Source organism: Oncorhynchus masou, chromosome 9 (assembly GCF_036934945.1).
Source record: "Oncorhynchus masou masou isolate Uvic2021 chromosome 9, UVic_Omas_1.1, whole genome shotgun sequence".
Taxonomy (NCBI): domain Eukaryota; kingdom Metazoa; phylum Chordata; class Actinopteri; order Salmoniformes; family Salmonidae; genus Oncorhynchus; species Oncorhynchus masou.
In genome coordinates, this window is record NC_088220.1 from 86,218,424 (window position 1) to 86,233,606 (window position 15,183).

The following is a 15,183-nucleotide window of genomic DNA, read 5'->3' on the forward strand; positions in this document are numbered from 1 at the left end:
GGCCAGAGCAGCGAACAGACTTACCTTGGGCAGGGCCCTGACCTTGAAGATCTCATCCAGGCCTGTCTGTTTGACACCAAGTACCTTGCATGCTGTGGTGATAATCCTTCTCACCATATTTATCTGGCTGATGGTGTCATTGCCAAACCAACAAACAATACAAAAAGTGAAAATACTCTCACTGAAAGATTTGTAAAACAGAGTCAGTATAGTTCAGTCGACATTAAAAGATCCCAGCTTTTTGAGAAAGTACAGTCTCTGTTGACTCTTTTATGTAGATCAGGTCTGTACATGTACTCCACTGAAGCTTATTGTCCAAGAGGGTATGTTTAAATGGCTAAATAATTCATCCGTGCGACAGGAGTAATTGCTACAGTGATTCCTGAAATACAGAGCCTTTTGATGGATGTTTTGTTTAACCTGAAAGTATAGCTACTTTGTTTGCTAGTTCAGCTGGTTAGCTAACTCTGTCTCATTGACCACCAAAACGTTGTTAACGCTGGCTAGCTAGCCAGCCACTTAATATACTGTTACTTGTTTTAGCTAGCTATGTTAGCAACGTTATGAAAACAACTCCCATCTGCTGTCGACATCAGGATACGATTTGAGAGCATTGGTTAGCCCCCAAAAGTGCTTGTAACTTTCTTTGACTGCATGATGACAGTGGATTCAGAGCCATTCAGTGGTTAGCTACACTACACATAATTTTTTACCAGGTTCCCGTGAAGCAATTGGACGGTCTAGCACAACATACGCAAGAGTTTCCTGCTTAGCAAGGGATCATCTATGTTTTATTTCATTGTGTATTAGAAACACAGTTTGAAATCATTGTGAGGGGATTTTGCCAGTGGTTGAGAATGGGGATATATGGGCTATATCCGGGATAATCTTGTCTGAGGTTACTACAGTAACCAATGGGAATGAGGCTTAGTGAAAGGTCAACATTGCATCTCTTCACATTTAAAAAATAAATAATTGCTACCAGTTTGACAACAAAACATGGATAACAAACAGCATGTTCACGGTAATAAAGTGTAAAAGATGTTTCATGCTGAAACCTCTCATATTAAACACCAATGGTATTCACTAAGTAGATGGTTTATATATGTTTTACACAGCTTTTGGTATTCTATTTTTCCATATATCTTCCCATGTTCAAGGCCACGCAGAGGACCAGAGATCATTAGACACCTGTGGTAATCTGACATACCCAAAAAGAACACTACATGTCATTTTATTTAAAAAATAAATAAAAATATGAACGTTGAAAGTTACCTAAATTCTGGTAGTTTACTGGTAAACGTAGAAATGTTTTCTAGTAATCCCTTCTGTAACCCAGGTTACGTCATCCTGCTCAAAGAACCATGATAAAGATTTTTTATTTTTTTATTTAACCTTTATTTAACCAGGTAGGCAAGTTGAGAACAAGTTCTCATTTACAACTGCGACCTGGCCAAGATAAAGCATAGCGGTTCGACACAATACAACAACACAGAGTTACACATGGAGTAAAACAAAACATACAGTCAATAAATACAGTAGAAAAAAAGAAAGATCACGACTAAGTGGTGGAGTCAGAGAGAGGTTAAGGGACAATAACAACATTAATAATCAAAAAACAGTGCAGTCATAAAGTACATAAAGCTCAATATAAGAAGGGAGGTTGAGTATCTTGTCTCAAGGGATGTCTGGTTTGGAGTATAAAGTCTCATGTGGGTCAATTTATTGGACCACAGAGTTCCACTCCACAAACCAACGACGAATTACACTCTACAGACCAATGATCAAACAGCGAGGGGGGCGGAAACCAGAACAACAGCAAGTGGGTTTATTATGACATTTGTGTACCATTCGTACATATCAGAGGATTGAAAAATACCGTGTCAATGAAAACATTGACATTTTACCTTGTGTTTTTTTGTTTTTCATCTCAATTCGTTGGCAATACTCAAAGTGTAATGATCGAAGAATTCCAGGGATTCAATTTTTCACACAACGGGTTCATCTTTGTGGGATTCCCAGTGATCTACGAGTACAGACGACTACTTTCCTTACCGTTTTTCACCACCTACATTTTAGTCTTGGTGGGAAATTCTTTGTTGATCTACGTGATTAGAATTATGGAGAGTCTCCACAGCCCCATGTATATATTAATATGTGGTTTGGCGGCGGTGGACATAGTGGTGGCTACAGTCATTATCCCCAACATGCTGCTCAGCTTTCTGTTTGACTGGAATGACATCTCATTGGCCAGCTGTTTGACTCAGATGTTTTTCACTCACTTCCTGTCATCAGTAGAGTCGACTATTCTCCTGGCCATGGCGCTGGACCGCTATGTGGCTATCTGCTACCCTTTGCACTACGCTCGTATCCTCAACTCCGCCATGTTTCTCAGACTGTTGCTGTTCACTGTTATAAGGAGTGGTTCTATCATGTTTGTACTAGTTGCGCTCGCTGGTTCTCTGTCTTTCTGTGGTTCCAATGTCATCAACCACTGCTACTGTGACCATGGCCCTGGTTAGTCTAGCATGTGGTAACACGGACAAGAATAATGCGATAGGATTGGCCGTGATTATCTGTTTTGTGGGAATTGATATTTTGCGTCATTATTTTCTCCTACATGAAGATTCTGAACGTTGTGTTGCGTAGAGCAGCAGGGGAGGACAGATGGAAAGCGTTCACACGTGTGGCACTCACCTAATGGTGATAATGTGTTTTATTTGATTGGCACGTTACTTTTCTGTCACGGAATCTGAATATTCAAATTCCAACTGACATCAATACTTTCTAGGAGTGATGTATATTGTTCTACCAGCGAGTGTCAATCCAATAATCTATGGAGTCCGGACAAAGGAAATACGAAAACATATTTTGAAAATGTTCAACACAAGAGTAAACAACGAATTGACTGTTCAGGTTGCTATTGTAGAAATGTGATTAGTTTCAAAAAGCTACTTTAGACAAGGGCTAGGGTTAGAATTGTTTACATCAGAAATTATTCATACCCTGTGACTTATTTCCACACTTTGGAAGTTAAAACATGTATTAAAATTAGATTTTGTGTCAATGATCTACACACAATACACCATAATGTAAAAGTGGATTTATGTTCTTAGACATTTGTACAAATTTTTTTTTTAAATGAAAATCTAAAATATCTTGAGTCAATAAAGTGAAAATTATATATTCACCAATTTTTCACATTTGTGTTTTTTTTTTCATCAGAAATAATTGCTTATCAATACCTTCATGTGTAAAATATTGCTGTTCTCAGATTTTTAATCAAGTTTTTTTTTTAAGTGTATGAAAGTGTTTTATTTCTAGATGCTAAAACACTATACACTGAGTGTACAAAACATTAAGAACACCTTCCTAATATGTCATTGCCCTCAGAACAGCCTCAATTAGTCAGGGCGTGGACTCTACGCGGTGGGATGTTGGCCCATGTTGACTCCACTGCTTCCCACAGTTGTGTCAAGTTGGCTTTGGGTGGTGGACCGTTCTTGATACAACACGGGAAACTGTTGAGTGTGGAAAAACCCAGTAGCGTTGCAGTTCTTGACACAAACCGGTGCGCGTCAATAAGGGAATCATAGCTTTCACCTGATCAATCTATGTCAAGGAAAGAGCAGGTGTTTTTAATGTTTTGTGAACACAGTGTTAGGAATGTTTTGCTGGATATGTGGTTGTCCCACCGAGCTATCTGAATATACTAACTACTGTGATAGGTGGTTGTCTCACCAGCTATCTGAATATACTAACTCTGAATATATAATATACTAACTACTGTGATAGGTGGTTGTCTCACCTAGCTATCTGAATATACTATCTGAATATACTAACTACTGTGATATGTGGTTGTCCCACCGAGCTATCTGAATATACTAACTACTGAGATATGATATAGTTGTCCATCCTCGCTATCTGAATATACTAACTACTGTGATAGGTGGTTGTCTCACCGTTCTGTCTACTGTGATATGGGTTGTCCCACCGAGCTATCTGAATATACTAACTACTGTGATATGTGGTTGTCTCACCTAGCTATCTGAATATACTATATATGTGGTTGTCTCACCTAGCTATCTGAATATACTAACTACTGTGATAGGTGGTATGTGATATGTGGCTGTATATCTGAATATACTAACCTCACCGAGCTATCTGAATATACTAACTACTGTGATATGTGGTTGTCCCTCCCACCTAGCTATCTGAATATACTAACTACTGAGATATGTGGTTGTCCCACCTAGCTAACTACTGTAATGTGGTTGTCCCACCTAGCTATCTGAAGATGAATTCACTAACTGTAAGTCGCTCTGGATAAGACCGTCTGCTAAATTACTAAAATGTTAAATGGAAATGTTTTACTGTTCTATTTCATCATTATTATTTTTTAAACATTTCAATATTGATGTCACAAATATATAATTTGTACTTTTCCTTATTAAACATGTAGTTATTTGTTACATTTTCCTGTGTAAAACCTAGCAGTACTACTGATTTCTCTGAGAGTGAGGAGGATATTTAGCAAATGAAACCATCAAGTGTCTGTTATTGAACAAGTGTCTGTTATTGAACAACATCATCTTATGATAATTTCTTTAAACAATAAAATCAAATTCACCAACGTTTCTGAAAATTGATATATATGGTGTTTTGGAATGAAACTCTTGCAGAATTCAACACCTTTTGTTATGGCAAGCCTAAATATGGTTCAGGGGTATAGATTTGCTTAACAAGTCACATAAGTTTCATGGACTCACTCTTGACTGCAGTAATAGTGTTTAACAAGATTTTTTTTTTTAAATGACTACCTCGCCTCTGTACCCCCACACATACAATTATCTGTAAGGTCCCTCAGTCGAGCAGTGAATTTCAAACACAGATTCAACCACAAATACGTCCAAAGCCTCTCAAAGAAGGGCATATAAGAAGGGCAATATATATAAAGCAATATTTAAAAAAGCAGACATTGAACATCCCTTTGAGCATGGTGATGTTATTAATTACACTCTGGATGGTGGATCAATACACCCCAGTCACTATAAAGATACAGACGTCCTTCCTAACTCAGTTGCTGGAGAGGAAGGAAACCGCTCAGGGATTTCACCATGAGGCCAATGATAATGGGTAAATATTGTACAATCCAGGTGTGGAAAGCTCTTAGAGACTTACCCAGAATCCCAGCTGTAATCGCTCTTAGAGACTTACCCAGAATCAGCTGTAATCGCACACAGCTGTAATCGCTCTTAGAGACTTACCCAGAATCACAGCTGTAATCGCTCTTAGAGACTTACCCAGAATCACAGCTGTAATCGCTCTTAGAGACTTACCCAGAATCACAGCTGTAATCGCTCTTAGAGACTTACCCAGAATCACAGCTGTAATCGCTCTTAGAGACTTACCCAGAATCAAGCTGTAATCGCTCTTAGACTTACCCAGAAAGAATCACAGCTGTAATCACTCTTAGAGACTTACCCAGAATCCCAGCTGTAATCGCTCTTAGAGACTTACCCAGAATCACAGCTGTAATCGCTCTTAGAGACTTACCCAGAATCACAGCTGTAATCGCTCTTAGAGACTTACCCAGAATCACAGCTGTAATCGCTCTTAGACTTACCCAGAATCACAGCTGTAATCGCTCTTAGAAACTTACCCAGAATCCCAGCTGTAATCGCTCTTAGAGACTTATCCAGAATCACAGCTGTAATCGCTCTTAAGACTTACCCAGAATCCCAGCTGTAATCGCTCTTAGAGACTTACCCAGAATCCCAGCTGTAATCGCTCTTAGAGACTTACCCAGAATCAAAGCTGTAATCGCTCTTAGAGACTTACCCAGAATCCCAGCTGTAATCGCTCTTAGAGACTTACCCAGAATCACAGCTGTAATCGCTGCCAAAGGTGATTCTAACATGTATTAACTCAGTGGTTGAATACTTATCTAATCAAGATGTATCAGTGTTTGTTTTCCATACATTTTTTATTTTGTAATTTTTTTTATTCCACTTTGACATTTACAGAGTAAATCGTTGACAAAAAAAATGATAATAAAATTCATTTCAAGCACAAAATAGGAAAAAACCTTCTGAAGGTACTGTAAGTACCTTGACATGATATTACTGTATGAAAACGACACAATTATACCTAATATAACAAAAATCAACTAATCATCTCCTTTGCGTTTGGCTTGTGTTTTGTCAGTTATTCCATGGTCACCTTCCCCATACTTATTGAATATGTTCCTAATTAAACAGTCCCACTGAGAGATAAGACAACAACAATATATAATACAACGTGTGTTTACTGCATTAAAACTATATGTGCACTTGGAATAACAAGAGTGTTTTTAAAGTCCCTCAGTTACCAGGATCTCCTAATAAGGCCGAAGCTAATTACTGAAGCTGGCCATAACTGGCCACCAATGGTAGGTTATTAGCAGATGGGGGTTTACTGGTTACAGAGGGGACAAATTGGTACAGAGGGGACTGAAGCTGGCCATAACTGGCCACCAATGGTAGGTTATTAGCAGTTTGGGGATTACTGGTTACACAAGCTGGCCATAACTGGCCACCAATGGTAGTTGGCCATAACCGGACCAATTAGGTTGTTAGCAGTTTGGGGATTACAGTTGAAGCTGGGGCCACCAATTACTGGTTAGCAGTTTGGGGAGGTTACAGGGACTGAAGCTGGCCATAACTGGCCACCAATGGTAGGTTATTAGCAGTTTGGGGATTACTGGTTACAGACTGATAACTGGCCCAATGGTAGGTTGTTAGCAGTTTGGGGATTACTGGTTACAGAGGGGACTGAAGCTGGCCCACCAATGGTAGGTTATTAGCAGTTTGGGGATTACTGGTTACAGAGGGGACTGAAGCTGGCCATAACTGGCCACAGAGGGACAAGCTGGCCATAACTGATTACTGGTTACAGAGGGACTGGCCACCAATGGTAGGTTGTTAGCAGTTTGGGGATTACTGGTTACAGAGGGGGACTGAAGCTGGGCCACCAATGGTAACTTTGGCCACCAATGGTAGGTTGTTAGCAGTTTGGGGATTACTGGTTACAGAGGGGATTGAACCTATTTTACAGACTGTGCAAGCTAATCTTACCACAGACAGTAATTAACGCCAGGAGAATTTTCTGGACCTCATGACCTACTCAGGAAAAACTCTGAACCCTCGTTATAGTCTGCTAATTAGGACCCCAGTTTTCCCTGGTCAGGAAAACTCTGAACCCTAGCCTGCTAATTAGGACCCCAGTTTTCCCTGGTCAGGAAAAACTCGGAACCCTCGTTATAGCCTGCTAATTAGGACCCCAGTTTTCCCTGGTCAGGAAAAACTTCGTTATAGCCTGCTAATTAGGACCCCAGTTTTCCCTGGTCAGGAAAAACTCGGAACCCTCGTTATGGCCTACTAATTAGGACCCCAGTTTTCCCTGGTCAGGAAAAACTCGGAACCCTCGTTATGGCCTGCTAATTAGGACCCCAGTTTTCCCTGGTCAGGAAAAACTCGGAACCCTCGTTATAGCCTGCTAATTAGGACCCCAGTTTTCCCTGGTCAGGAAAAACTCGGAACCCTCGTTATGGCCTGCTAATTAGGATCCCAGTTTTCCCTGGTCAGGTTACATGGTCAGGAAAAAAAGACGTAATGTCTGGAAATGTTTTCAATGTCTGGAAATCGTAAATCGTTGAAGCGTAGACCCCCCCCCCTCCCCCTAAAAGTTGACTTGTAAAAATAAAAAACAGAACTATGAGGTATACCAGGTAGTGACAAATATTAATTTATTACAAGTAAGGTTGAACATACAGGTTTCGTCCGTCCCAACCTCACGAAAATTTAGTACAATTTATGATACGGTACTAATAATACACATTTCAAAGTGGTTTTGATACCTAACCCCTAACCCCTAACCCCCCCTAACCCTTTAGCCCCTAACCCCTTAGCCCCTAGCCCCTAACCCCTAGCCCCTAGCCCCTAGCCCCGAGCCCCTAGCCCCGAGCCCCTAGACCCTAACCCCTAGACCCTAGCCCCTAGCCCCTAACCCTTAGCCCCTAACCCCTAGCCCCTAACCCTTAGCCCCGAGCCCCTAACCCTTAGCCCCTAGCCCCTAGCCCCTAACCCTTAGCCCCTAACCCTTAGCCCCTAACCCCTAGCCCCTAACCCCTAACCCCTAGCCCCTAACCCTAGCCCCTAGCCCCTAACCCTAGCCCCCTAACCCTTAGCCCCTAACCCCTAACCCTAGCCCCTAACCCTTAGCCCCTAACCCCTAACCCTTAGCCCCTAACCATTAGCCCCTAGCCCCTAACCCTTAGCCCCTAACCCTTAGCCCCTAACCCCTAGCCCCTAGCCCCTAACCCGAGCCCCTAACCCCTAACCCCTAGCCCCTAACCCCAGCCCCTAACCCCTAGCCCCTAGCCCCTAACCCTTAGCCCCTAACCCTTAGCCCCTAACCCCTAGCCCCTAACCCCTAACCCTTAGCCCCTAACCCTTAGCCCCTAGCCCCTAGCCCCTAACCCTTAGCCCCTAACCCTTAGCCCCTAACCCCTAGCCCCTAACCCTTAGCCCCTAACCCCTAACCCTTAGCTCCTAACCCTTAGCCCCTAACCCTTAGCCCCCTAACCCCTAGCCCCTAACCCCTAGCCCCTAACCCTAGCCCCTAACCCTTAGCCCCTAACCCCTAGCCCCTAACCCTTAGCCCCTAACCCTTAGCCCCTAACCCCTAGCCCCTAACCCCTAACCCTTAGCCCCTAACCCTTAGCCCCTAACCCCTAGCCCCTAACCCCTAGCCCCTAACCCTTAGCCCCTAACCCTTAGCCCCTAGCCCCTAGCCCCTAACCCTTAGTCCCTAACCCTTAGCCCCTAGCCCCGAGCCCCTAACCCTTAGCCCCTAACCCTTAGCCCCTAACCCCTAACCCTTAGCCCCTAACCCTTAGCCCCTAACCCCTAGCCCCTAACCCTTAGCCCCTAACCCTTAGCCCCTAACCCCTAGCCCCTAGCCCCTAACCCTTAGCCCCTAACCCTTAGCCCCTAGCCCCGAGCCCCTAACCCCTAGCCCCTAACCCTAGCCCCTAGCCCCTAACCCCTAGCCCCTAACCCTTAGCCCCTAACCCTTAGCCCCTAGCCCCGAGCCCCTAACCCTAGCCCCTAGCCCCTAACCCCTAGCCCCTAACCCTTAGCCCCTAACCCTTAGCCCCTAACCCCTAGCCCCTAACCCTTAGCCCCTAACCCTTAGCCCCTAACCCCTAGCCCCTAGCCCCTAACCCTTAGCCCCTAACCCCTAGCCCCTAACCCCTAGCCCCTAGCCCCTAACCCTTAGCCCCTAGCCCCTAACCCCTAGCCCCTAGCCCCTAGCCCCTAACCCCTAGCCCCTAGCCCCTAACCCTCAATAAATAAATACATTTCTCTGAGGGCAATAAAAACTTCCTGTGATTTAAAATTTATTTTTATTATTGAAAAAGACTAAACCATCATGTATTGAGCATGTTGGCATATAATGCTTACCCCATACAGAATTATAATACATTAACCCCTAACCCCTACAGTATTATAATACATTAACCCCTACAGTATTATATTACATTAACCCCTACAGTATTATATTACATTAACCCCTACAGTATTATATTACATTAACCCCATACAGAATTATAATACATTAACCCCTAACCCCTACAGTATTATAATACATTAACCCCTACAGTATTATAATACATTAACCCCTACAGTATTATAATACATTAACCCCTACAGTATTATAATACATTAACCCCTAACCCCTACAGTATTATATTACATTAACCCCTACAGTATTATAATACATTAACCCCTACAGTATTATAATACATTAACCCCTACAGTATTATAATACATTAACCCCTACAGTATTATAATACATTAACCCCTACAGTATTATAATACATTAACCCCTAACCCCTACAGTATTATAATACATTAACCCCTACAGTATTATAATACATTAACCCCTACAGTATTATAATACATTAACCCCTACAGTATTATAATACATTAACCCCTACAGTATTATAATACATTAACCCCTACAGTATTATAATACATTAACCCATACAGAATTATAATACATTAACCCCTACAGTATTATAATACATTAACCCCTACAGTATTATAATACATTAACCCATACAGAATTATAATACATTAACCCCTAACCCCTACAGTATTATAATACATTAACCCCTACAGTATTATAATACATTAACCCCTACAGTATTATAATACATTAACCCCTACAGTATTATAATACATTAACCCCTACAGTATTATATTACATTAACCCCTACAGTATTATAATACATTAACCCCTACAGTATTATAATACATTAACCACCACAGTATTATATTACATTAACCCCTAACCCCTACAGTATTATAATACATTAACCCCTACAGTATTATAATACATTAACCCCTACAGTATTATAATACATTAACCCCTACAGTATTATATTACATTAACCCCTAACCCCTACAGTATTATATTACATTAACCCCTACATTATTATAATACATTAACCCCTACAGTATTATAATACATTAACCCCTACAGTATTATATTACATTAACCCCTAACCCCTACAGTATTATAATACATTAACCCCTACAGTATTATAATACATTAACCCCTACAGTATTATAATACATTAACCCCTAACATTAACCCTACAGTATTATATTACATTAACCCCTACAGTATTATAATACATTAACCCCTACAGTATTATATTACATTAACCCCTAACCCCTACAGTATTATAATACATTAACCCTAACCCCTACAGTATTATATTACATTAACCCCTACATTATTATAATACATTAACCCCTACAGTATTATAATACATTAACCCCTACAGTATTATATTACATTAACCCCTAACCCCTACAGTATTATAATACATTAACCCCTACAGTATTATAATACATTAACCCCTAACCCCTACAGTATTATATTACATTAACCCCTACAGTATTATATTACATTAACCCCTACAGTATTATATTACATTAACCCCTAACCCCTACAGTATTATAATACATTAACCCCTAACCCCTACAGTATTATATTACATTAACCCCTACAGTATTATATTACATTAACCCCTACAGTATTATAATACATTAACCCCTACAGTATTATAATACATTAACCCCTAACCCCTACAGTATTATAATACATTAACCCCTACAGTATTATATTACATTAACCCCTACATTATTATAATACATTAACCCCTACAGTATTATAATACATTAACCCCTAACCCCTACAGTATTATAATACATTAACCCCTAACCCCTACAGTATTATATTACATTAACCCCTACAGTATTATATTACATTAACCCCTACAGTATTATAATACATTAACCCCTACAGTATTATAATACATTAACCCCTAACCCCTACAGTATTATATTACATTAACCCCTACAGTATTATATTACATTAACCCCTACAGTATTATATTACATTAACCCCTAACCCCTACAGTATTATAATACATTAACCCCTACAGTATTATAATACATTAACCCCTAACCCCTACAGTATTATAATACATTAACCCCTAACCCCTACAGTATTATAATACATTAACCCCTAACCCCTACAGTATTATATTACATAAACCCCTACATTATTATAATACATTAACCCCTACAGTATTATAATACATTAACCCCTACAGTATTATATTACATTAACCCCTAACCCCTACAGTATTATAATACATTAACCCCTACAGTATTATAATACATTAACCCCTAACCCCTACAGTATTATAATACATTAACCCCTACAGTATTATAATACATTAACCCCTAACCCCTACAGTATTATAATACATTAACCCCTACAGTATTATAATACATTAACCCCTAACCCCTACAGTATTATATTACATTAACCCCTACAGTATTATATTACATTAACCCCTACAGTATTATATTACATTAACCCCTAACCCCTACAGTATTATAATACATTAACCCCTACAGTATTATAATACATTAACCCCTACAGTATTATATTACATTAACCCCTAACCCCTACAGTATTATAATACATTAACCCCTAACCCCTACAGTATTATATTACATTAACCCCAACCCCTACAGTATTATATTACATTAACCCCTACAGTATTATATTACATTAACCCCAACCCCTACAGTATTATATTACATTAACCCCTACAGTATTATAATACATTAACCCCTACAGTATTATATTACATTAACCCCTACAGTATTATAATACATTAACCCCTAACCCCTAACCCCTACAGTATTATATTACATTAACCCCTAACCCCTACAGTATTATAATACATTAACCCCTACAGTATTATATTACATTAACCCCTACAGTATTATATTACATTAACCCCTACAGTATTATATTACATTAACCCCTACAGTATTATAATACATTAACCCCTAACCCCTAACCCCTAACCCCTACAGTATTATATTACATTAACCCCTAACCCCTACAGTATTATAATACATTAACCCCTACAGTATTATATTACATTAACCCCTACAGTATTATATTACATTAACCCCTACAGTATTATAATACATTAACCCCTACATTATTATAATACATTAACCCCTACAGTATTATAATACATTAACCCCTACAGTATTATATTACATTAACCCCTACAGTATTATAATACATTAACCCCTAACCCCTAACCCCTACAGTATTATAATACATTAACCCCTACAGTATTATAATACATTAACCCCTACAGTATTATATTACATTAACCCCTACAGTATTATATTACATTAACCCCTACAGTATTATATTACATTAACCCCTACATTATTATAATACATTAACCCCTACAGTATTATAATACATTAACCCCTACAGTATTATATTACATTAACCCCTACAGTATTATATTACATTAACCCCTACAGTATTATATTACATTAACCCCTACAGTATTATATTACATTAACCCCTACAGTATTATAATACATTAACCCCCTACAGTATTATATTACATTAACCCCTACAGTATTATAATACATTAACCCCTACAGTATTATAATACATTAACCCCTAACCCCTACAGTATTATAATACATTAACCCCTACAGTATTATATTACATTAACCCCTACAGTATTATAATACATTAACCCCTACAGTATTATATTACATTAACCCCTACATTATTATAATACATTAACCCCTAACCCCTACAGTATTATATTACATTAACCCCTACAGTATTATAATACATTAACCCCTACAGTATTATAATACATTAACCCCTACAGTATTATAATACATTAACCCCTACAGTATTATATTACATTAACCCCTAACCCCTACAGTATTATATTACATTAACCCCTACATTATTATAATACATTAACCCCTAACCCCTACAGTATTATATTACATTAACCCCTACAGTATTATAATACATTAACCCCTAGAGTATTATAATACATTAACCCCTACAGTATTATATTACATTAACCCCTAACCCCTACAGTATTATATTACATTAACCCCTACAGTATTATAATACATTAACCCCTACAGTATTATAATACATTAACCCCTACAGTATTATATTACATTAACCCCTACAGTATTATAATACATTAACCCCTACAGTATTATATTACATTAACCCCTACATTATTATAATACATTAACCCCTAACCCCTACAGTATTATATTACATTAACCCCTACATTATTATAATACATTAACCCCTACAGTATTATATTACATTAACCCCTAACCCCTACAGTATTATAATACATTAACCCCTACAGTATTATAATACATTAACCCCTACAGTATTATAATACATTAACCCCTACAGTATTATAATACATTAACCCCTACAGTATTATATTACATTAACCCCTACAGTATTATATTACATTAACCCCTAACCCCTACAGTATTATATTACATTAACCCCTAACCCCTACAGTATTATATTACATTAGCCCCTACAGTATTATATTACATTAACCCCTACAGTATTATATTACATTAACCCCTACAGTATTATAATACATTAACCCCTAACCCCTACAGTATTATAATACATTAACCCCTACAGTATTATATTACATTAACCCCTACAGTATTATAATACATTAACCCCTACAGTATTATATTACATTAACCCCTAACCCCTACATTATTATAATACATTAACCCCTAACCCCTACAGTATTATATTACATTAACCCCTACAGTATTATATTACATTAACCCCCCCTACAGTATTATAATTAACATTAACCCCTACAGTATTATAATACATTAACCCCTACAGTATTATATTACATTAACCCCTACAGTATTATATTACATTAACCCCTACAGTATTATAATACATTAACCCCTACAGTATTATAATACATTAACCCCTACAGTATTATATTACATTAACCCCTACAGTATTATAATACATTAACCCCTAACCCCTACAGTATTATATTACATTAACCCCTACAGTATTATATTACATTAACCCCTACAGTATTATATTACATTAACCCCTACAGTATTATATTACATTAACCCCTAACCCCTACAGTATTATATTACATTAACCCCTACAGTATTATAATACATGAACCCCTACAGTATTATAATACATTAACCCCTACAGTATTATATTACATTAACCCCTACAGTATTATATTACATTAACCCCTACAGTATTATATTACATTAACCCCTACAGTATTATAATACATTAACCCCTACAGTATTATAATACATTAACCCCTACAGTATTATATTACATTAACCCCTACAGTATTATATTACATTAACCCCTACAGTATTATATTACATTAACCCCTACAGTATTATAATACATTAACCCCTACAGTATTATAATACATTAACCCCTACAGTATTATAATACATTAACCCCTACAGTATTATATTACATTAACCCCTAACCCCTACATTATTATAATACATTAACCCCTAACCCCTACAGTATTATATTACATTAACCCCTACAGTATTATATTACATTAACCCCTACAGTATTATAATACATTAACCCCTACAGTATTATAATACATTAACCCCTAACCCCTACAGTATTATATTACATTAACCCCTACATTAT

At 38.2% G+C, this 15,183-nt stretch overlaps 1 pseudogene; it reads left to right on the forward strand.

Moving 5' to 3' along the window:
* Positions 1–1,811: 1,811 nt before the first annotated feature.
* LOC135545343 (olfactory receptor 51E2-like) lies at positions 1,812–3,729 on the forward strand (annotated as a pseudogene).
* Positions 3,730–15,183: the final 11,454 nt, after the last annotated feature.